Source organism: Limulus polyphemus, unplaced genomic scaffold (genome assembly GCF_000517525.1).
Source record: "Limulus polyphemus unplaced genomic scaffold, Limulus_polyphemus-2.1.2 Scaffold1607, whole genome shotgun sequence".
Lineage (NCBI taxonomy): Eukaryota > Metazoa > Arthropoda > Merostomata > Xiphosura > Limulidae > Limulus > Limulus polyphemus.
The window spans coordinates 213,799-236,924 of record NW_013667217.1 but is presented as its reverse complement, the minus strand read 5'-3'; the positions used below and the strand labels follow the sequence as shown (position 1 = coordinate 236,924).

General features: G+C 34.6%; 1 long non-coding RNA gene across 1 annotated transcript in view; it reads left to right on the top strand.

Moving 5' to 3' along the window:
• The window catches only part of LOC106464287, a 22,832-nt gene extending 8,293 nt beyond the window's left edge, over positions 1 to 14,539 (top strand). The window contains exons 3-4 of the long non-coding RNA XR_001291121.2: positions 5,764 to 5,771; positions 14,509 to 14,539. This is a non-coding gene — a long non-coding RNA (uncharacterized LOC106464287). The remainder of the gene's footprint in view (positions 1 to 5,763; positions 5,772 to 14,508) is intronic.
• Positions 14,540 to 23,126: the final 8,587 nt, after the last annotated feature.

The window sequence follows — 23,126 nt, the reverse complement described above, 5'->3', positions numbered from 1 at the left end:
GTATTGAAGAGAGAAAGGTTGTGATCCGAGATCCCCTCCCATCAATATCACCCCAGAGGGGGTTGTGTCCATTGGTCAACAAGAGCATCAAGTAGAGAGAACAAACAGTGATGGCACAACCCAAGGAAACACGTATGGCTACGGCCTGCAAGGGTGTATCGAGGGACATAGATAAGGAGGGCACATGCTGGTCGACCAGCAGTGCCACCCCACCATGTACACGCCCATCACACAACCTGTCATTCCGTTACAAAGAAAACTGCCGAAGGGTGACTGTATCGGCAGGTTTCAGAAATGTTTCCAGTAAGGAGAGACACGAGGAATGATAGGAGTCAATCAAAGCCTTAATGTCATCGAGATTAGAAAGAAAACTTCGACAGTTCCACTGTATCAAAGTGGCCATTTTTATGTATGCTTAGGAGAACAGGGTGAAGAACCCTTCGGTTTACGACCACGCCATTTTTCTTTACTAGATGGAGGTTGATCGACCTCCATGGATCCTGCCCTTGAACAAGCGAGCAGATCTCTGTCATCAGAGTGAGAATCCAATGACTGAGGACGTGATCGAATAATCGTCCTACATTTAGGGGCCAAAGAAGGACCTGCACAGACACCAGAGGCTGGTGCCCGAGGAGGTTGACCCAAGCAGTCACTGGACGGAACAGTGGGGACAAAGATTGGAGTAGATGTAGCTCTATCGACTCTATTATCCATGGAGGGCAGAAGACCCAGCACATTGCATGAAAAAGACTCAGATGGAGGCACGAAAAGGTCCGTTCGCACTCCCACTGTAGCAGTGGAGCGTAGTGCAGAGGCATATGTCCGAGATGTAGGAGGGAACAATAGCTTCCGAGCCTCAGGATAAGAGATGTTATTAAGAGTCTTCAAACGCTGTACCTCTTTCTCCTCTACCCACTTAGGGCAAGACTTAAAGTAAGAGGGGTGGGAACCACTACAATTAACACAGTGAGGGTCCATTTTGTACTCATAGGAGTTATGGTCCTTGCCACAACAACGAGCACACCACGACAAGATGTCTTTAATTGACCGAACCGCTGACACTGAAAACATTGGAGGGTTGGGAATATAGGGCCATACCTTACAGTTCAAATAACCTGCCTTAGTGGCGGCAGATGAACGTGGTGATGAAACCGTCAAAATCAAAACTGAGGTCGGCACCATAATTCCATCTTGACGAGTGGAGATCCTTCGAATATCCCCGAGTCGGAGATCCTTGCTGGTTTCTCCAGCCAAGGAGTTTCAGCAGGATTTCAAGTCCCTTTCAACGATAACTTCTCGTGAAGAATTAAAGGAAGCGTGGGGAGCAACCTCAATGGGTATATCTCCAATGGCCTTTGAATTCAAGAGAAGTTCACTGTGCTTAGTTGTGGAAGTTTCTATTAAGATGTCTCCAGAACGGAGCTTCTTAACTGACTTTGGAGAGCCAGCAAACCCCCTCTAAGCCCTTCTGAATAGAAAAGGGAGACAATTGCCCTAAAGATTTATCAGACAGTGAATGTAGGATCAAAAAGCGAAGTACAGATGTACTTTGTGATGGAGACTGCTGTTCAGAGTCTTCTAGGCGTGGTCGTTTACCAATTAGCAGATTTTTAACATTTTTTTATTTAGAATGGGGGATCCATAATTAAAGAGAGAGAGATTCAGTGCCCACTGACCCCACCCGCCATGGAGTCCTACGAGGGGACGCACTACAATGTCAAACAAGGACACTGCAGCAATGCCAGGGTTTCATGAGCACTATACCCAAACACCAGTATCAGACACAATGTCCACAACACCCGTTGAGAACGCCCAACACTGGTATTCAGTCGACCCTAGCCCTAGTGGACCAGCAGATTGACCCTAGGGGCCACCCCAGGGCCACCCGTCTACAGGAATTCAAGGCCAAAGTGGTGTGTTGCAGTGCCCCAGACACCACTCAACCACCAGGATCCTCTCATCCCCTTCACGGGCAAACACGTGGGTGGATGTTTAGAACCCAGAAAAAGGAACTGAAAATACAGAACCTTCCCTGGTAGGTCCCCTCACCACGTACAGGAAACCACGTCGAGGGGTCTTTTAAAGATAAAAGTTTTTTGTTTCAATTGTTTATTTATACTGTTCTATCCAACTTGAACAAATCATACTAATATATAAGAAATAGCAATTTCTTATTGTAAATAAAAAAGCACATATTTAGTCATGACCTAAAACTATCATACAGTAATTTTTAATTGAATATACTAATTCGAAATACCTATATGCTAGAAGTCCTCGAAGCTTTGACTAGTTTCATTATAAAAACCAAGAAATGGGCATATCATAAATGGTTAGAACAGAAATGGTTTGGAATGGTTGTTATATTTCCCATACTTCCTTTACTTTTCCTTTACCAATGGCTTTTGTTATTATAATGCAAGTTATATATTACAGAGAGGTACTATAATACAGTTTAACGAATTTTATTTATTTATCGGTTACTCAAAACGAGAACTCGTTTTTTTTTCGTAAATGGTTGTTTTCTCTCCATCATATTCTTGATTTTGTTTTGTTTTTTAAGCAGAAACGATTTTAACTTGTCAAATAATGTTTCACAAAGTTATTTGTGTAATAAACGTGGATCAAATCACTAATATATACGACGAAATAATACAGTAGTAATGAAAATATTAAGTAGGTTAAAATGTTTGAAATTCATAAAACGGCACAAAATTTTGCACATCCACATTAACGTATACTATTTTTGTATATATATATATATATATATATATAAAAGTCTGCAAATTATACCTGGGACATAATTTTTTTAAACAACGCAACATAAAATGCTTCTTTTAGTAGACAAACGTCTACTTCTAATGGTGGGGGTGATATTTAAAGTGGTACTATTATTATTGTCATGTCTGTTTAACTCTCGTGAGGCTGAATTTTGTCATATTTCATTCTATAGGGTGAGATGTACAAAAAGTCAAATAACTAGTAAAAAATAAATATCTTGCTGCTTTTTATTGCTGCGCAAGTAATCATAGATAGACGAATTGCTACAACGTGAATGCTTGTAACTATAGTAAAAATTAGATGCAGGTCAATTGTAAGTGGAATCATGAATGCACCAAATAAAATACCTTCTAACATTTTCAAGTTTCACAATTGATAACAGAGGGTTAATGATAGCTGAGAAACGGGAAATGTTGAACAAAGGTATACGGTTTAGATATATAAGACTGATTCATTTTTGACGAGGACCGAGAGTGACCAAGTGGTTAGCGTGCCGGACTGCAGATTGAAGCGTTCAAGACTCGAGCAATGATGCCACTGTATGATATCAGCACTTTAAACTGTGGGTGCTAAAAATGACACTGAATCCCGCCATTCGAATTAAACAGTTAGACACTGCCCTTGTAACGGCGGGTGCTACTGACGGGCTGTCGTGCCTGTGATCAGTAGTTCAAAATTAGGCAGGATAAAACCTGAACTAAGAGTCTCTGACACATTTATGTTGAAAATGACATTCGTTTAGAGCGCAGTATCAGGAAACAGATCAACGATACCTTCCAATGTTGGGAAAGGTATTTTATTTAACTGCTTGTTGTTGATTAAATTTTGTCATTATACATATATATATATACAAGATATTCAAGTTCGTTTTACTTAAAGTAAATATGTAAATTTCATTCGCACAAACAACATTGGTGCAAAAAAGTCAGATGCTAAACTAATCCTTATATTTATATGACTGAGCGAAACATAACGACGACCAACAAGAGGCAGTTTTGTCATTCAAGACTGTCCTTACCCACCTACCCTTGAGGAAAGTAAAATTTTAAGCTCAACCTTTATTTTCACGATATCATCAGTTCTCTTAAACTCCTGTAAAGTGCTGGCCTCCACTGTTGCCAACGGCAACTCATTCCATAAATCAACCACCCTATTAGAAAAATAAAACTGTCTTAACTGGAGCCAAGCCCGTCTTTTCTAAATTTTAAACTCTTGTCTTCTCGCCCTATTGTTTTCAGAATTTAGTACACACACACAAAAAGCCAGGGGACTTTATGCTATCGATCCCTTAGCTAAAATTATAAACTTCGATAAGATTATATCTAACCTTTGTTTTCTCAAGAGAAAATATGTTAAGAAATCTTAACCTATTCCTGTAAGAAAACTTGGTAGTTTAAGCCTTTTCGATCTATTCATGAAACTAATATATCGTTGCCCAGTAATTTCAATTCTTCCATTGAGTTAATATTTTATTCAGTACATTACTGTTTTTTTAGTGATATATGTATATGTTTTAAAATGAATAATATGGAACTTAGTCATGTAAAGATATTTCGCTATGTGATGCCTCTGCTGAAATTTCGTTATAGACCTAGTTTTTCTATACTCCAATTTACCTGCACTACTTATCAAACTTTGTTTGTAATCAAGCCAACTACTTTATGGTATCCATAAAAACTGTACCCCTTTAATATAACTTTAGCGTGTCCTAACAATTTTTTAAAACTAAAGATGGTTGCATATAACCTAGTTTAACATTTAGACAACTTTCTCAAAATATTCTCTTGTTAATATGCCGAGTAAATAGTATGTAATTTTCTACAAATTTGCCTTCTGTTGTAATCGTGTGGCAGTATTTGTCCTTGTTATTTTATTCACCAATCCAGCTATACATGAAATTCGAAAAGATAATCAAAAATTGACTTTCAAGTTTAATGCTAAAAACCAGGTTTTCATACCCGTAGTGGGCAAAGCACAGATAGCCCATTGTGTTTAACTACAGAGAAACAAACAGATAAGCAAAAGTTTCAAGTTTTTGTTTTTTTTGACAACCAGTATAAACGTATTTATAACACGCTTTCTTGTCTATCTTAAGAAACATAGAACGTACTTGGCTAAAAAATAACTATGGTAAATGTGCTTCACGAAAAAAAATGGAAAACGAAGAAATATAAATTCACGCACAAAGTGTTTGTTTCTTTTCAAGTTAAGTACAAAGCTACACCACGGGCTATCTGTGCTATGCCCACCACGGGTATCGAAATCCGGTTTCTAGCGGTGTAAGTCCGCAGACATACCGCTTTGCCACTGGGGGCCACACAAAGTGAAATGACGATGTTACTTTTTGTAACCTTACTAATCACATAGTTACATTACGACATTTAAGCAGAGCCGGAATTCTGCTGATGCTTGCTGGAACGCAGTACCAATTCCTTATAGAATCTCGAGTCGAGTATCACTTCTTTTTTTTTGAAAGCTGACATCGAGTTCCATTATTTTTCTATTTCTTGGAAATTCAACTTGAAAAATGCACGAAGAGATACTTCTAACTTGCAGAAAAATTGATACTTTGTCAGGACCTGGTTTTAGAGGATATAAAGATACTGTACTTATTTAATGTACAGGTCAACTTTACAAGGTTCAAACCGATCTAAGCTATTGAGACTACAGTGCTGATTTTGGTTTTGTTTGTTTGTTTTATTGTTAAGCATAAAGTTACATAATGGACTATCTGTGCCGTGCCCATGGGTATCGAAATCGGGTTTTTAGCGTTATCAGCCTTCAGACTTACCGGTGAGCCATTGTTTCTTGCTCTAGAAGTACGCGTCTCGATGACGAGAATACTTTTCGATTCAAACAATAGTTTGTAAACTAATCCTTCAAAATCTTGAATGCACTTAAAATCTGGAATCTGCGTGTAAGTCTTTAACTCATTGTTGGAATTAATATGGAATGAAAGTGCACTGCGTATAACAATACGAAAAGATCTGACTGTACTCAAACAGAGATAAACAAATTCTGACACGTACATCTAATTAAAATACTTATTAAAATAATGTGTGTCAAAAAAATAACTTTTAAATTTCCATATCGCATTAATACATCAAACTGTGCAAATAGATTTTTGTCTTTCCCATAAAACCATTCTGCTGACAGTAGTAAAAAGCAATGCGTATATATATAATATACGAAGGTAAAAGTTGAAACAAATACCAGCAGATAATTTTGTGCAATCAAATGATAAGATTGATAATAACATCACAATATTTCTGAATATTTTTGCAAACTTTCTAAAGTAACAACATTCATTTTATATAACTCATATTTAACTTTTCTGTCAAGTTTCAAATATTTCGCGTTCCTGTTCTCCAGTTTGGCTAGAGTTGGGTAAGACGGCCACTAACTGCCCTTTCTAGTGAGAAAGCTGAGTCTAGATCATAAATAATACAAAAAATATTAAAAACTTACTTTCAAGCGAAAACTTTTGATACTTGCAATAAATCTTAATTATTAATAAAAATAAATTCCGAATTATTAATGCGATACGGCTTTTGGTGCTTTTCTATGTATGTTCTAGATTTTTCAGTATGTTGTAGACAGGATTTTATATTGTTTTCTAAAAACTCCACTATGCCTATAACGTTATTTGATATTCAAACTTGACACTGAATGGTGATTAATTTAAACTTGTGAGCAGACAGCTAGATCTTGTTTGTACCGAAAGACCCCCCCCCCCCTCCATCCTCACCCCTGCTATACAGTGGTTCAGCGGTTAGCTCGCAGATTAATAACCCCAAAATCTGTGGGTCGATACAACGGTGGGATAACCCACTGTATATATACATATATATATATATATATATAAACATTTTCACTTATGATTGAATCCAGACTAAGTCATAAATAAAACCCCGAAAACTGTGACATCTAAAGATTGGGTTCATGTTTTGTATGTAAAACACAATGTATTCGTCAAGAAGCCAATAGCAACAGACAGCATACAAAAGGAAATTGGAGGAAGGAACAGTGTTACATATCGAAAGCTAAAAACAATGCAGCGTCTCTTTCTGTGATCACTTTTGATCAGCGGTCCCTGTATTTTAATGTTTAAAGTATATTCTTGTTTTCGTTTGTCGTTAAGCACAAATTTAAAAAATGGACTGTCGAAACCTAATGTTTAGACGTTATAAGTCTTCAGAATTACCGCTGAACCACTAGGGGACTTCTTATTTTCAACACTTCATCAGTATATATATATTTCAGTATCTAAATTCTCAAGTCTATCGGATATATTGTCATCAAACTATAATATACTATTAACTAAAGATGGTAAATAACATGACTTCTTCTCCCTCATACATTTAATTGAGGAAACTATGGTATTCAGAAACATTTTGCTAAAATAATTTATAATTCATATCAACTTCCGATCAGAGTAAGCTATCAACGTGGTAATAAGTAAATAATAATAGCTAAATGAATATACTGTTCATACTTTCTGACTTACAAAAATTAGACTGCATTGTTTCACCACACTTGAAACTTAAAAAATACTATTCTGAACTTAAACTTGGGTTAAAGATGACGGTTATATGTAATTCACGGACTGGGTGTACTACAGTGGTTGGCTTTATGTAATTCACGGGCTGGGTGTACTACAGTGGTTGGCTTTATGTAATTCACGGGCTGGGTGTAGTACAGTGGTTGGCTTTATGTAATTCACGGGCTGGGTGTACTACAGTGGTTGGCTTTATGTAATTCACGGGCTGGGTGTACTACAGTGGTTGGCTTTATGTAATTCACGGGCTGGGTGTACTCCAGTGGTTGTCTTGTCGTACTGTGAATCTGGTAGTCTAGCATTGCATCTTATTGCCGAGAGAGAAAAAGAAATCGCGCTCCGCTTGACGGGGTCTTGCATGTAGCGTGTCTTAGACCATTACGTCATTCAGGATTTTTATCTACCCTTAAGCCAACCAAGTGACTGTGAAATGCAACTCACCATTAAAGTTATAATATATATTGTATATATATTCATAAAAATATTACTATATTTGCTACAGTTGTCAACATTTCTCAGTTCAGAGTTGTTGTTTTTTCGTTCCGGCCTAGTTTACTATACGCTTTGCCACAAGGAGAACATCTGAAATATACATGAAGCTGCTGCTTTTAATGTGATCTAAGAGTGTTTAAAGCTGTTTAAAAACATAAGAATAGCTGCATTTCAGCATTTGAAACAGGTGTACCATACCCCATATTTATTGAAAAGTTTTAGTTTGTCTGAAATTACGCACAAAGCAACACAATGGGCTATCTGTGCTCTTCCCACCACTAGTATCGAAATCCGAATTCTAGCGTTGTAAGTCCGTAGACATACCGCTGTACCACTGGGGCTTATCGAAAAGGTCGAACCTGTATATATACGTGTATGTATATATATATATATATACATATTTATTTATATATAGTTATAGTTATATTTATAGCTTACCTGGAAGTCACGGATATTTCTAGAAAGTTGCTTACTAGCACTCTCTTCAATTTTCAGATTTGAAAACGGCGTTTTATGTATATTCTATTGCCTCACTTTTCAGAAGCTTTCAGTTGATAAATAAGGAACTGATTGCGAAAACCTTAATTAAAATTTTATATATAAGCATATAAGTGTCTAGGAAGGTTTTATTTGATTTTAATCGTGTTATTAACCGATTAATAATCGTTTTAATCGTGTATCTAAATGTGTTACTACACGTAGATCCTTGTCTTCCAATAACAACAAACAAATAGATCTAACTGTTTATGTAGCATTAGCTTTTAACATTTATCAAACCATACATCTGTAAAAGGGAAGAAGTAAGAAGATGGAAAACTGTAGAGCCTTATTGTCATAGGTGAAGATCTGTTTGAATCTAGATGTTATTAACCGTAAACTTTCTTTATTGCTGTTATACCACTAGAATGTCAACGTTGAATTTTTCAACGTAAAACGTATAGCGGTTCTTTCTTTTCGTAGAGCAGTACATTCCACTCTTTGAGGTCGTGAGTGCGTTATATGATTGACGGTCAAATCCCACTATTTGGTCTAACAAGAGCACTCAAAGTGTTGGCGATAGGTTGTGTTGACTGGCTGCCATTCCTTTAGTCTGTCGCTTCAAAATTAGGGATGACTAGCGCAGATAGCCCTTTGGGTAGCTTTGCGGGAAACTCAACAAACAAGCCCTTTTCGTGACAATTGTCCACTAAAAATAGTGAAAATTAATAGTTAATTAGCTAGACTGGTATCTAGTAAATAAGTTTAGTTAGGTTGAGCTATGTTCTTAATAAAGCTTGTGCGTTTGAGTGAAATCTTTCTCCAATGTTATTCATAAGAACAATTAAATCACTATCATAAACTTTATCAAACGACCAATAATACATGTCATATTGAAGACCATATCAATAGAGCTATCATGATGTTAAAGAAATGTCACTCAGGTATTTGCTTTTAATACCTGAACGGTACTTTATGCAACGCTAGGGTTAAACAGAGATCCCAAGGTTCACACATAACTATCCCTAATTTAGAATTGTTAATAAGACCGAAAACAGTCATAAATACCCGCCGCCTATAGTGCTACTCTCAACTGAATAACACCAGTTACCGTAACAGTTAACACTTCCTTGGCTGAAAGTGAGAAGCTTGACCTTTCGTTACGCAGCCCGACATGCTAACCATTACGTCTCGTCCGACCTAAAACGTCACTCAATTCTGTACCGAATAAAGAGTGTTATTGAAATGATCAATATATAAACATGTATTTTAGTATTACTTTTTCACAAAATCGACGCTGAAACTAAATATATAAGAAGGGATTAGCTCTTGATTAAAGGAAAATAAAATAATTAATACCAATATTTACTCATAATATTTATTTGACTATTGCTAAGCAACAAACAGTTGGTTGGTTGGTTGGAGCAATATTATGGCCCAAAGGCAACAAACAGATTCGAATACACATAGACAATCGAGTTTTAAATTTCTAATGTAAAATTCCTCTCTAATGAGACCTCCCACCGTTCAACAATTCGTATCTACGGAATATTTTCTCGTATTAATCGATTTTTTTATTGAAGTCTTAAGGGTTTTGGTTTTCTTATCACCTAATAAAACATTCCGAAATCCGTAGATAGGTATTTACCTGTTTTTGCTAATCGTTTGTTTGTTTAGAAGTTAAGCACAAAGCTACACAATGGGCTATCTGTGCTCTGCCCACCACGGGTATCGAAACCCGGTTTCTAGCGTTGTAAGTCCATAGACATACCGCTGTGCCACTGGTGGGCTTGCTAATCGTAAGTATAGAGTAAGCAAACTTTATGCAACAACACATATAACCTCATTGTAGAGTAAATTTTATAGTTATGTTAAAATTATCACACAATGTGTATAATAAGTGTTACACATAACTAAATACAACTCAGCTATGAACTACAGATGAAATATACAGGCAAAGTATATATATATATATATAATCCTATAGGTTTGTAAAAACTGCTGGATATACATATTTATACAAAAAGTTTCGTTTTATTTTTTGCAAATACTTTTCATAGGGTTAAAACAAACAAAGTCCTAAGGAAATATAAAACCACTTTTTTTTTACAATGTCCTGTAAACTTAAAACGCAAAAACACCATAAAAAACGAATTTCCGAAAATCTTCAGACACTCTCATATGTTTTTATCCAAAATTAGGTAATTACCATTTAAGTAGACAACTGAACCATAATGTGCTTCATGATTTTGTCTTGTTGTCACGAAAACATTGGGGCCGTAGTACGCTACAAAAATGAGTCATATCCCACTATTTGGTCAGAAGGTAAGAATAGCTCAAGAGTTGGCGGCGGTGTAGCTGTGCTTGTAAAACAAACAAATAAAACTTTGGGAACGCAAAACAAAATTTTGAAAGTCTTAGAAAAATCTTAAGGTATAGATAAGTGATAAATTGTAACTCAGAAATAATTCCTTATGAACATATAACATTAAATTAAACAGACATATGTGTATTAGTTTACAGTACACACTCGATGCAAGATCAAGTTCATGAACATGATTTGTTATGACTAAGTTCTGGTAAACCGTACAAAGCGCGTCATTACTTATATTGCAGCTGGCATTCTTCACAATACTTAATTAGTTATATATATATATAATGTACATTTATTACAGTTTTCTGTTCACAGTGTATAATGTTATTTATTAATTGTGTGGGTCTCAGTGAAGAAATAATAGCGATCACACAGAGAAGACATGTAGAGATCACGCAGACAAGATATTTAGTAGCTTACAGTGACATATTCAATATAGAGACCAAGCAGAGAAGACGTATATTTAGTGGCTTATAGTAATATCCACGATGTAGAGATTACGCAGAGAAGACATGTAGTAGCTTACAGTGACATATTCAATATAGAGATCAAGCAGAGAAGACGTATATTTAGTGGCTTATAGTAATATCCACGATGTAGAGATTACGCAGAGAAGACATGTAGTAGCTTACAATGACATATCCAGTGTAAAGATCACTTAGCGAAGACATAAGTCGTAGCTTACAAAGACATATTCGATTTAGAGATCAAGCAGGGAAAACGTGTGTCTAGTAGTTTACAGTAATATACTCGATGCAAGCTACCGGATTTCCGCTTTGGTTATGGGAATTAATGATATTCATGATCTAAATACCAATGGCTTCTTGTAGCCACGCGTTATGCAACTAATGTACTTTAGCCATTTTACTCATAAGGTAGATATCATCGTAAATCATTATTACTAAAACCTAACCTAATATTACAGTGTTGAACATACCAATCGTTTTAGGACTACTTTTTTTGCGTTTTAAACGAAAGCACTTTAACTAAGATAATTAATATTGTTTGTTGCTGTTTGAACATTTGAATTTTCTCTTCGTGCATTTTAAGGTTGGTTGTTTGGTGCTTAATGACACAAAGCAACGAGGCTATCTGCGCCAAACGACTGGTAAAAACAGTCAAAGTAAATTACAGTAAAATGTAAAAATACAGCGAGTTAAAACCAATATATGTCGATAAAAGATTTATATATAATTAAAGAGACCTATAGTGTGTAGAAAAATAAAAATACAAACTAATCGAACAGTGTCACCATTACCAATGACACTGTCCAACGTCAGGGGTAAACTCTTAGAAAACATGTGTCTATGCATTTTATGTGTCTATGCGAGAGTAAAGGTGAATTGTGTGTGTGTTTTCAAATTAAATAAATATTAATTTTACTTAGATTATATGGCTGCAATTTGCTGGAATCAACTTGTTTTTGAAAACAAAAACTTAGTCTTCCTAGTAACCTCTGATGAATTTAGTTTTTGATTAGACCGTAAATAAAACAGAAAATAAATACAAAAAAGTTTTGGCATTATAGATTTTGAAGTTTATTTGACTGTTTGAAAAAGCACAATTTGTAAAATATATAATCGTTAGAATAAAGAAGAAAACATTACACAAGGTACAGCATCTTTGAAGCCAGCTTTCCCTTGTTTAACCAAGTATTTTTTCTAAATCTTTTAAACAGCATGATTTTATGTATCATAAAAAATAAAATTATGTGAATTCCAAATTTAGTCTGTGGATGCCTGAATAGTCACAAGAAGCAAAAATGTATTTGTATTCTATGATATTAATTAAATCGTAATAATATTTTCATATTTTTCGAAACGTTATAGCAATGAGAAGGAATTTTCTTTTCTTCAAAAGAAGTATTTTTATATATTACCATTTAGTTCTAAAATCGAATTATTTATAAAAATTATATACATTTGGAATCAGAAACTTAACTTGTGATACTATATGAGATATATTAAACAAAACATTTTTCTGTTAGGGATTACATACAGTGTCAAGCCTTTAAATTAGTTTTAGAAGGTAAAATATAAACTATAACAAGAGCTTATAAACAACAGATAAACAAGAAAGAGTTTAAATAGTTGTAGTAATGGTAAATCAATTTAGCAACTTAAGAATGGGTCACCCATAAATAAAAAAGAATGTGCTGGCTATTTCTTGTTACTTATAGAATTTTAGTTTTGTGTCACGCGTTTCAAGACATGCGAGTTCCTCATTCCACTGACACTGGAAAGTAGTTCTAAATATTCAGTATTGTTGAAAAAGCAATACTTGAAAGTTATTCCAACCATTGTATGAAAAATGCAAAGAGAGGTAAAATGCTTTAGTTGTGTAGATAGTATGAGCACCAAGTGTAATTTCTGCAATAATTTAATCTAAAAACCTTCTGACATCTTTATTTTGTCTTTCATAAACATGTCAAACTGTTTCAAGACCAAATGAATACACTCACCTAGCTAGTGTGAACAATGAAGAGATAGATAGCTAGAAAGAAAGACATGCAAGTACATAGAAGATGAAAAACAGGATATTGACCGTTAACATATCCATTGAAATGAAAAACAATATAAATGAACAAGGTATGTGTTGACACGGCTTCCCCAGGGAAAGAAATCATCCAGTTAACACTAATTATATAGAGCCCTAAAAGGGTTTTAATCTTGCAGGTGAAGACAACAACTTTACCTTCCCATTTCAGGTAACTACTCAACTTAACTAGCGTGGTATGTGCCTTAGGGAGACAAGACTCTCAGTAGGGGAGTTAGCCAGGTCAATGTTGGTGGTATCTTCTTTTGACCCAGATTGCCTCCAGAAGTGTTTCTGCTCTCTCTCTTCCCCTGCATGTGACAGGTAACCCTGCTGGACGCCTTGGCAGCCAATGGTTCTGGCCTTGTCTCTTCCTGGTATTCCATCCCTTCTCACATGAACGCCATTAGCTGAAAGAGAGAAAAGCGCTTTACTGGAACTATGTTCTTATTCTTCAGTACACCACTTCACACGTGACTCCAATAAAGGTGCGGTCTATAAAAGCGCGGGAAATCACACTGAAACACACCGGTATCTAGGCTAGATAATCTCCAGTCTTGAAGGTTATAAATTTGAACCCTATTCTTTGAAACTAGTTGTCGCTTAAAAGTTTTGGACAGCGAGTGTGATAGCCTCAGAAGTGATAACGGACATTTTCCATGCAGGAGAATGAACAGAAGTCGTTTGATAACTAACCATTCAGGTAAAGTGGGATCTAAATTTTCAGAGTTACGAGTTGTAATATTGTACACAAATATTTTATGCTTTTAGAAAATATAAAACCACATAATCAGTGAACATACTCGTTTGTGTTTCATATCGCACCAATAATTCAAATTCGAACTTAACTACACGTCATTCATATAATAAACAAAGTTAGTTACTTCAAAATTTGTTCATTTAACTAAGACCCCCAATTTCATTTTTAAGCCTATACATTTTTTTAAATTCCGAATATATATTTTAGGGATTACATATTCTCTAAGAGACTTTTCTGAGTGAATCCAGATAAAATTATGTTTTCCTCAGTTAGTTTTAATACTTGCGATCTTTGTAGTTGCATTTATTCAATCAACAAAATAAAAGTTTTAATAGCTGTATGAGAGCAATGTTGCTAGGAGACGGTCAACAATTTTTAGATGTCTCACGCCGCAAACATGATAAGTAGTTCTTTATCCTAGGCTTAATGAGTGTTTATTGTATAGCTCGAAGCTTGGTTACCCCTTGTTTAACAGGATTGTTACAGCTGTGGCGACTGTCTGTATGGTTAGTTATTGGGGTGTTTCCGCTTTAGCTGTGAAGATACAGGCTTATTGATAAGTAAGCAGCGTTTAATAAATACTTATTTAACTTCCACGCCATTATTTAACCAAATTTAATCGTTACTTGGTACTTCTATTAAATGAATACATAGAGGTTCATTTGAGAAGGCCTATGTGATAACGCAAAGATTAGTGTGAGTTTCTTGTTTAAAGTAGAACAACGCGTATAATTTCTATAAGGTTAAATACAAAGAAAGCATGCATTAAATAAGAATAATACTGTGATAAATTTTTAACGACATTAGTAGTTTGGAAGACGCCACTAATTTTGAGAACTTCTATCACTTCTTCAGCAGTACAAATACTTTAATTAGCATGCTGGTTAACGACTTTTCTCATATCAGAATGAGCATAATACTGTACAATTTTAGCTTTACCTGTTTTCAAAAACACAAATAAGCCTAAAAATGTGAGGAATTCATGGGATTTAGTTTCAGAAGAAATATTATATATTTATATACGTGGTTTACTTCTTAAGATTTATTACATTAAAATGTATAGGCATTGGGATTTATTCGAAGGCTTTTGTTACATTTGGGCAATGTACGAATAGGATAGAATACCATTTTTAAGAAGACAGAAAATTATCATTTAAAAAATGTAGATAAAAAAGTATGATCAAACAGTAGATCAGAGTAATTGTTAAAATCGCCGTTTAGTGATCAGAGTTGTTGAAATTATTACCGAAAGTTTGAGAGTTAAAAAAAAAAAAATCTGGTCCGGTTAAAGGTTTAGTGTGGTCCTATACCCTGGGAATATTTGAGAATAATGATAATAACCCATTGTTTCCTCTACTCTGCTAGTTTCACGAGCCATAATTTTTGCCCCCCAGTGGCACAGCGGTATGTCTGCGAACTTACAACGCTAGAATCCAGGTTTCAATACCCGTGGTGGGCAGAGCACAGATACCCCATTGTGTAGCTTTGTACCTAATTATAAACAAACAAACCAACTGTTTAAATAGCATGTGCATCACCTTGGAAGTATTGTATTTGTCTTTTAGTTTTCACTTTATCCATAAAACTTCAAAAATTTACAAGGAAAAACAGTTAATTTCGGTATTATGCCTACGATTAGCATAACTGGTTATTTGCGAGTGGCGTTTAAAAACAACTTTATACCTATTGTTTAAATTAGGTTTTTAGGTAAATTAGTAATTTATTCATCTATTGGTGAAATATCAGAATAGCACAGTAGTGAACGATATGTTCGTGTTTAAAACTACGTATGTGTATGCATTATTACACAGTATATTTCTGCGTGATCTAACAGTCATTATATCACATATGAAGTTTTGTGTTTAGCAAAATTTTTTGTCACCTTTATGTATTAAAAATAAATTTACCATTAAATTCAATACAATATACTCTTTGTACGGTAGCTTACCAGTGTAATAACCAGCAGTAGCACAAGTTCTTTCTGCCAAACCTGCCGCTTGGAGCGTTGCAGTTAGACTGAGTTCATTTATCGGACTGAACGACCTTAGCAGCATACACATGTAACATCGCTCGTTATTTATATGAACAGAAGTTATCTAACCTAGCGACATCCTCAGGTTTGGTTTATGTGTCTAATAAGCCTACTAATTTTAAATCAAGAGTAAAATGAGTTCTTCCTAAAATTGTTACATTTTCTGAAATTTCCCAAGAACTTTACTTTTCTGGAAGTTTACCACATCGACGAAAATTATTTGTCAAGAAACAGCATGATAATTCAGTCTTAACATCGTAAATATCAGCGGATGTAGGGAATATTACTTTCACAACATTCCCTATTGTTATACTTAGTTTCATGATCGTGAGGGGTGCAAGAAACATTCAAATGTAAAAAATAAAAATGTCTTAAATATGTTGTCACCCTAGCCGCCCTCTTCATAAAGGCCAGGTTGCATCATGCACTAAAAATACATAATTCCGAAGGCTTTCGTAGTAAAGAACGGAATCGTAAGATCTGAAGTTACAATATCTGTAAAGACAGGCCACTCGGTTCGATAAATGTAATAAGTTAGACACTACAGCGCTCCAAGCGGCCTGTTTTACAGATTCCTTGAATTCGTGTTTTATTAAACGTTTTACTGTGTAGTTAATTGTGTGTTTTACAGGGTTTTTTCGACTGAATCATTTGTATGTATTTATAAGCTTTAATGATGTATTTCATAATTCACAAACATGCTTATGTATTTTTTATAAACTTCAATGAAAAACATTAATTTCAGGATAAAATAATTGTTGATGCGTTTCTTCGTGTATTTACTGCAAGCAATTTCAAGCGATTGGATATAACTAATTTTCCTTTATTTTGTTCAATTTTAAGCTATAATTCTCAAACATGCCATAAAGTGTGCAATTAAATAGGTATCTTGGTATGTGCTATCAAACCAGTCGCTAGATGGCGCAGTTTTAAATTTTATTATGCTTGTATAAATAAGGAGTGGACTGCCTTAATGATAGAGGGTCTTTGCTTAAATACAATTTATCTTAAATTTATCTAATGCAGTTGAATGCTTTAATATAATGTTTTGAGCATGATTCTAGAATTAGTCGATGAACATTAAAACAGTATTGTAGCTAACATGAATTCTTTCCACGTGCACAGAATCAAATCAATCAGGGAAAGTTTGGTTAAGCATGGTATCGTTTTTATTTAAAGTCCATTGTGTTTTATTGTAGTGACTTAACGAATAAAAGAGACAGTTTAAATGATTTCTGAATTACATTTATTTGTATGAAGAGTAACTTTTCATGGACACACGACCTATTTTATTACACAGAGACCTACTAGCTACAAGGCCAGCATGAATAAACCAGAAGTCTCAAGGATGGTTACGACCTTAATATTATAGTGCGTGAAGCTAATTCAAAACAAAACCAACACTACTAAACTTCCCTACGAAGTAACTTGAGGTAAAATAGTTGTTTAATATTTGTTTCGAGGTTTGCTCCAAGGGATTTAATGTTTTTTCAACATATTTATTGAAGGGTTTTTATTTCGTGCTGTTCTTTCTGACGATTTCTTCTGTGATAATATATTTATATAACTTTTCACGTTTGGATGATTTTTAACACAATAAGCTTTGCATTTTCATAGCAGACACCGGAGGAAATCATGTAAATTATTGTAATTTCAAACGCTAATATATTTCGTTATGTTTCTGCTAAGTTAGTTGCAATTTATGACAGATGGTGTTTTCAAACAGGTTTGAAAAATATCAAGGAACGCTGACTCCATATTCATTTGTCTGCCATCATAATTTTTTTTTTTTGTTTATTGTACCAGATTCTGTTTTAAATGTCAAAATATGTCTTACGTTCTGTTTAAAATGCTCCAGAAATACATTTTAAACAAGTTTCCAAGTTAATAATAGCGTTTTGTACATATAAAAGGACTTTATGCATGCTTTTATTTTACAATCGTTTATCTATACGGTTTCTATAAAGACTATATTTTGGGCGGGTTCACGAAATGAATATCATTTTATGTTGTTAGAGTAATATAAAAGAGCTACCACCTGCTGGCATATAGTACATTTATCATTATACTTTAATAAAGAAAGTAGAAAATAACAGAAAATTAAGAAATTACTGGAGTTACTTTACTGTTAATCTGTTGGAAAGGAGAAGTGTACTTCAGTTTTGTTTGAGTGCAACAGTTTATTTTTCTAGCATTTTCCTATGAAAAGGATTGCTTTGCGAGGTTCTTTGTAGGTTTACGGTACCACCAGGTGGAGCGTTTCGCGTCGCCCGCATGACAGCTGGTAGACAGGAAGTAAGAACTATCAAGCATGAAGAAGGAAGTTGTTTAATACGCAGGGTGCTATTAGATGGACGCAACTGGACAGGGTCATTTTTAATGTCGCCGCGCGCCGTACAGGAAGGAGCTTTGTAACAGCAAATTTACATGTTGCTTTTTATAAACATTACAGAGAGAACGGTAAGTGAAAATTTAATATGAAACTAGAAATGTACTTACTGTATATAACAATATACCCTAAGGATGGGTTAGGGATGCAAATAAATCAACAAACAATGATTTATACAATTGAATGCTTTACAATGTATTGTTTTTTTATTCGATTTCTTTAACTTCAAGTACAGTCAATAAGAAGAAATTATGATAGTCTTGGGAGTTTTTTTTAGGTATGACATTTTTGTTGCATCATGTTTATTTTTCGGCTGGAAACTTAGGTGTTATTAGGTTTTTTTAACTGAATAAATTTCTTGACATTCGAGAAGTAGCTGATAGATACTGACAGCTAAAGAAGATAATAATGTTTATAATGAAAGGAGTATAAAATACGAGAAAAATATATTAGTGAAGTTTCTGTCAAAATGAAACTATGGAGACTGGTTCTTTCATTACTTTTTCGAGGGCTGAAATTGAAGTTTGAAACAGTTAAGCTTAAATATTTTTAATGTTTAAACATACATACACATATAAGTGCATGATTTTATAATCAATGCTCTCATAGAACTGACTTGGTTAGCACTTAGGCCATCCTGTGTCTTACTGACACATTGGGCTGTCCGTTGACGATACTTTCTTCTATCCAGCGCCATCTTTTACATTTCTTCCCATGCGATAATTTTTTCGCTGATGTCTTTCTCAACACATTTTTTCCTCGTGAGCTTTGGTCGTCCTCTCTTCCTACTTCAACCTTCCAATTCATCACTTGCTTCACAATTATTGTGTTATCCGTTCTTATGATGATGTGACCCATCCATCTCAATCTTCTTTTTCTGACTAAATCCCTCAGGTCACATTCTTCCGTACGTTTCAGCACCTGTATGTTTGATACTTTATCCTTCTATGATAATTTCAATATTCAACGCACACCGGATAGAAAGCATTATTGTTCATGTCGGTGAGTGTTTTACGGAGAGGGTTTACTAGCCCCTCGCCTAACATTCCTCCTTTATCCGGGCTTAGGACCGACACTGCCGCATCAAAGATACTGACCAGGCGGAGTTTATAAAACTGAAAGGAACTTTAAATGAACCTGAGGCAGGTCAGAATGAGTGACAATGTTGGGTTTATGTGGTAATATTGCACTCGTCCCGGCCTATCTTGGGTTTTGCATATTCAACAGTTGAGTAGTCAATTGCATATCATTCATGCAATCTGACAGTCTTCTCACTAGATGCTTCTGGTATTAATTTCGCTAATGGACAGCATTTTTCTTCGTTCACTTAAATGTGTTACCGTTTGATTTTGTGTGTATGTTTCATGTTTTATTTTCATTGTTTTCTTCAGTTTTAAAATGAGAGTTTTAATGCTTATTTTGTAAAACCGTAGTGTATTTAATGACTTCTAACAATAAAAACAAGTCTAAAAAAAAGCTAATACATTTAAAATATTTATAGCTAAAGTTTCTTGTTTGTTTATTTGTTGAATCTTTGTGCAAAGCTACTCAAAGGTTATCTATTTGCTCTAGCCGTCCCCAATTTTGAAGCGATAAGTTAATCCTGTTCAGCTTTACAAATTTTTCGAGGGGTGTTCAAATTATCGAAATTTTTTAAGTAATAAATGTAGAATCTAAGAAGAAATATAAGGAACACAGCTGCTTGTCATACTTTTATTGAAATTATTGTGTTTTAGTAGTTCAAATTAGTTTTTTTAACTGATTAAATTATAAAATATTGCTAAAAGTTCCAAGCCTGTAGTAGTACACTAATTTAATGATAGAAAACCTTTACATGATATGTACTTGGAGCTATCTTATAACTAATTAGAATTAGTCTTTAGTGATGATAAAACACTATTTATTAAACAAGTAAACTTAGTGTTTTGAGTTCTTACCTAACGAATACGATTTTAATGTGAAATCAAAGTAACGTAAATATTATATTTATCAATCTTCTGTGTCTTGATGACCTCCATAGATACATAAGGATTTCTACCTGCGTAACATTAAAAATACACCTAAAGCATTGATTGATTGATTTTAAAAGGAAAGGATACTTATAGCCCATGTATATGTTTGTATGTTAAATATTAGTAATTGTGATATTTGTACTTTAGACACGCATATCTTATGGTAACTATTTCGTATACATATTCACCTAAAGAGTTACGATGTTGATTTGTTTAAAACAGGTAATAATTAAAAATATCCTTAAAAGCGAATTAGCAAAAGAGGTCAAACGGAGTCTCTTAGCGTGAACTTAACATTATTTTAGTCAAATGCTAAACAAGTAACTGCCCTGAAACGAAAGTCATGTGAGGGATCACTTGATATCCTATTACTTTACTTTCTGTTTTAAAACTAGAACAGTAACTCATCAACAAAGTACACACTTAGGAACAGTTCTTAATAAATATATATAATAATAACCAAATCACACAATACTTTATTTGTAAAGTTTAAATCTTTCTAGAAAAAAAATCCTTTCTAAATGAATGTATTGTAAACTTTCCCTTCACCTTTTTTACTGCCTGATCTTTATCTTCAATGTTGTTTTGTACTGCAGAACCTTACATACTGAATCCGTTAACTCATTTGCATTAGCACTTGCTTTTAACGTTATTGAGCGAGGAATATCTGACCAGTAATCTTTCAAAAAGGTGCGTCTTCTTTGTAAAGCTTTTCTGTGTGATCGATCCTCAAGTCGATTTTTCAGTTTTTCGTCATGAACTTATATTGGGGGAAAGTTTAAAACCGAAAGAAACGGTTTTCCAGAGAACATAATAGCCAGCAGCAGCTGCTCTTCTTTCAAGGCTGACCTTGATGCTCGGGAGAGTTCATACAGGGCACAAAGCTACTAAAGAATAGACGAGAAATTTCTTGCTTGTTTCCTTCTTTACACGGAGCTATTATTGCAGCTGCAGAGATGCTATTGTTTCGCCCCACCTCTTTACCCGAATACAGAAGCACCCTCGAGCTATACTGATCCAACTCAACTCCAAACAATTCTTCACCATTCACGAAGGGGCGCACCTATTTCCTTTTCAACCAGTTCTAACTAAGATATGTCGCTCTTAAACAGTATACAAGGGATTTTGTTGGCCAACGGTACAAACCCTCTCATGTACATTAGGCATTTCACCCTGGAAATCCCTCTTTCAATCTTTCTTCCAATGGTTGGAAATAACCAGCTGTTGTAGAAGCTACTTATTTTTTATAATATTCAGCCATGTGCATAACTGTAATTCTCATATTTTGCTACTACACTTTAATTTTCAGCTTTAAACAAGTACAGACATATTTACCTCATAGTGAACACGAACCCTATGCTTTTAAGTATTTTTTTGTTACACTACTCATGGCTGAATAATTGCCCCCTAGTGGCACAGCGGTATATCTGCGGACTTACAGCGCTAGAATCCGGGTTTCGATACCCGTGGTGGGCAGAGCACAGATAGCCCATTATGTAGCTTTGTGCTTAATTACAAACAAACAAGCTGAATAATTAATAAACTATATGTATCCTCTTAACGAAAAAATGTATTTTGCTTGTTTGTAAATTAATACTTAATATATCACATTCCTTCCTCATGCCATAAATATCATGTTATAACAATATTTTTGTTGTCAAATATTGTTATAAATGTTTTCAAAAACATAAATGTTATTTTCGGAGGGCAAGTTGATAAGTTTAATTAAGTGATATAGATCCAAAGACACATTTATATCACACGAAACAAACTATGTTACTGATCAGTCATGTGGATTAACTTAATTTGGTGAGTCTGCTTAAGAAAATGCTTCAAGACAACAATCATTCTAACATCGGTTCAGCACACTTACGCTATTCTTAATTAACCGAAACGTTGTCAAATATAAATAGCTATCGGTCAACGGTAAAAAGACCTTTCAAAGAATACGTTACCAATACTAGCCTGATGAGCCTTGGTATAATGGGAAAAGCCTCGCCAGCAGTTGATTTAGCACATATAGTGTGACTGGCATATTGTTACATTCTATTTTACTTGCAACCACAAGTTCTTATAATTATAATACACTGGTGTTGTGACTCGCCATTTTCTCGAACACAGTAAACTAAATTAGAAAATATAAAATAATCACTTAGGCAGTTATGAATTATTTTTTTTACTAAGTATAAAACATGTTTTTTCAAATACATGAAACCGATACCAAAATAATATACAGAATGTTCGGATGAAAAGGAAGAACTAAAGTTTAAAAATCACCAGTGAAAATGTATTTTTTATCCACGGGTAAGACGTAGTAGTGAAACGTTAATTTAAATAAACAGTAGTCTTGTTTTGAATAAAATAGTACAATTTTGTTCTACCTGAAACCCTCCACATACCATTAAGAAACTCAAAGCAGTTTTAAAATCTCAAAAGTGTGGCAGTTATGGCAAAGTGTTTTTAAATCTAATCGTTTTAGTGATATTTCAAATATTAGGGATACTGCTCCAGAAAACGACTTAATATATTTATTTTTTGCCGCTTGTTTGTTTGTTTTGGAATTTCGCGCAAAGCTACACGAGGGCTATCTGCGCTAGCCGTCCCTAATTTAGCAGTGTAAGACTAGAGGGAAGGCAGCTAGTCATCACCACCCACCGCCAACTCTTGGGCTACTCTTTTACCAACGATAGTGGGATTGACCGTCACATTATAACGCCCC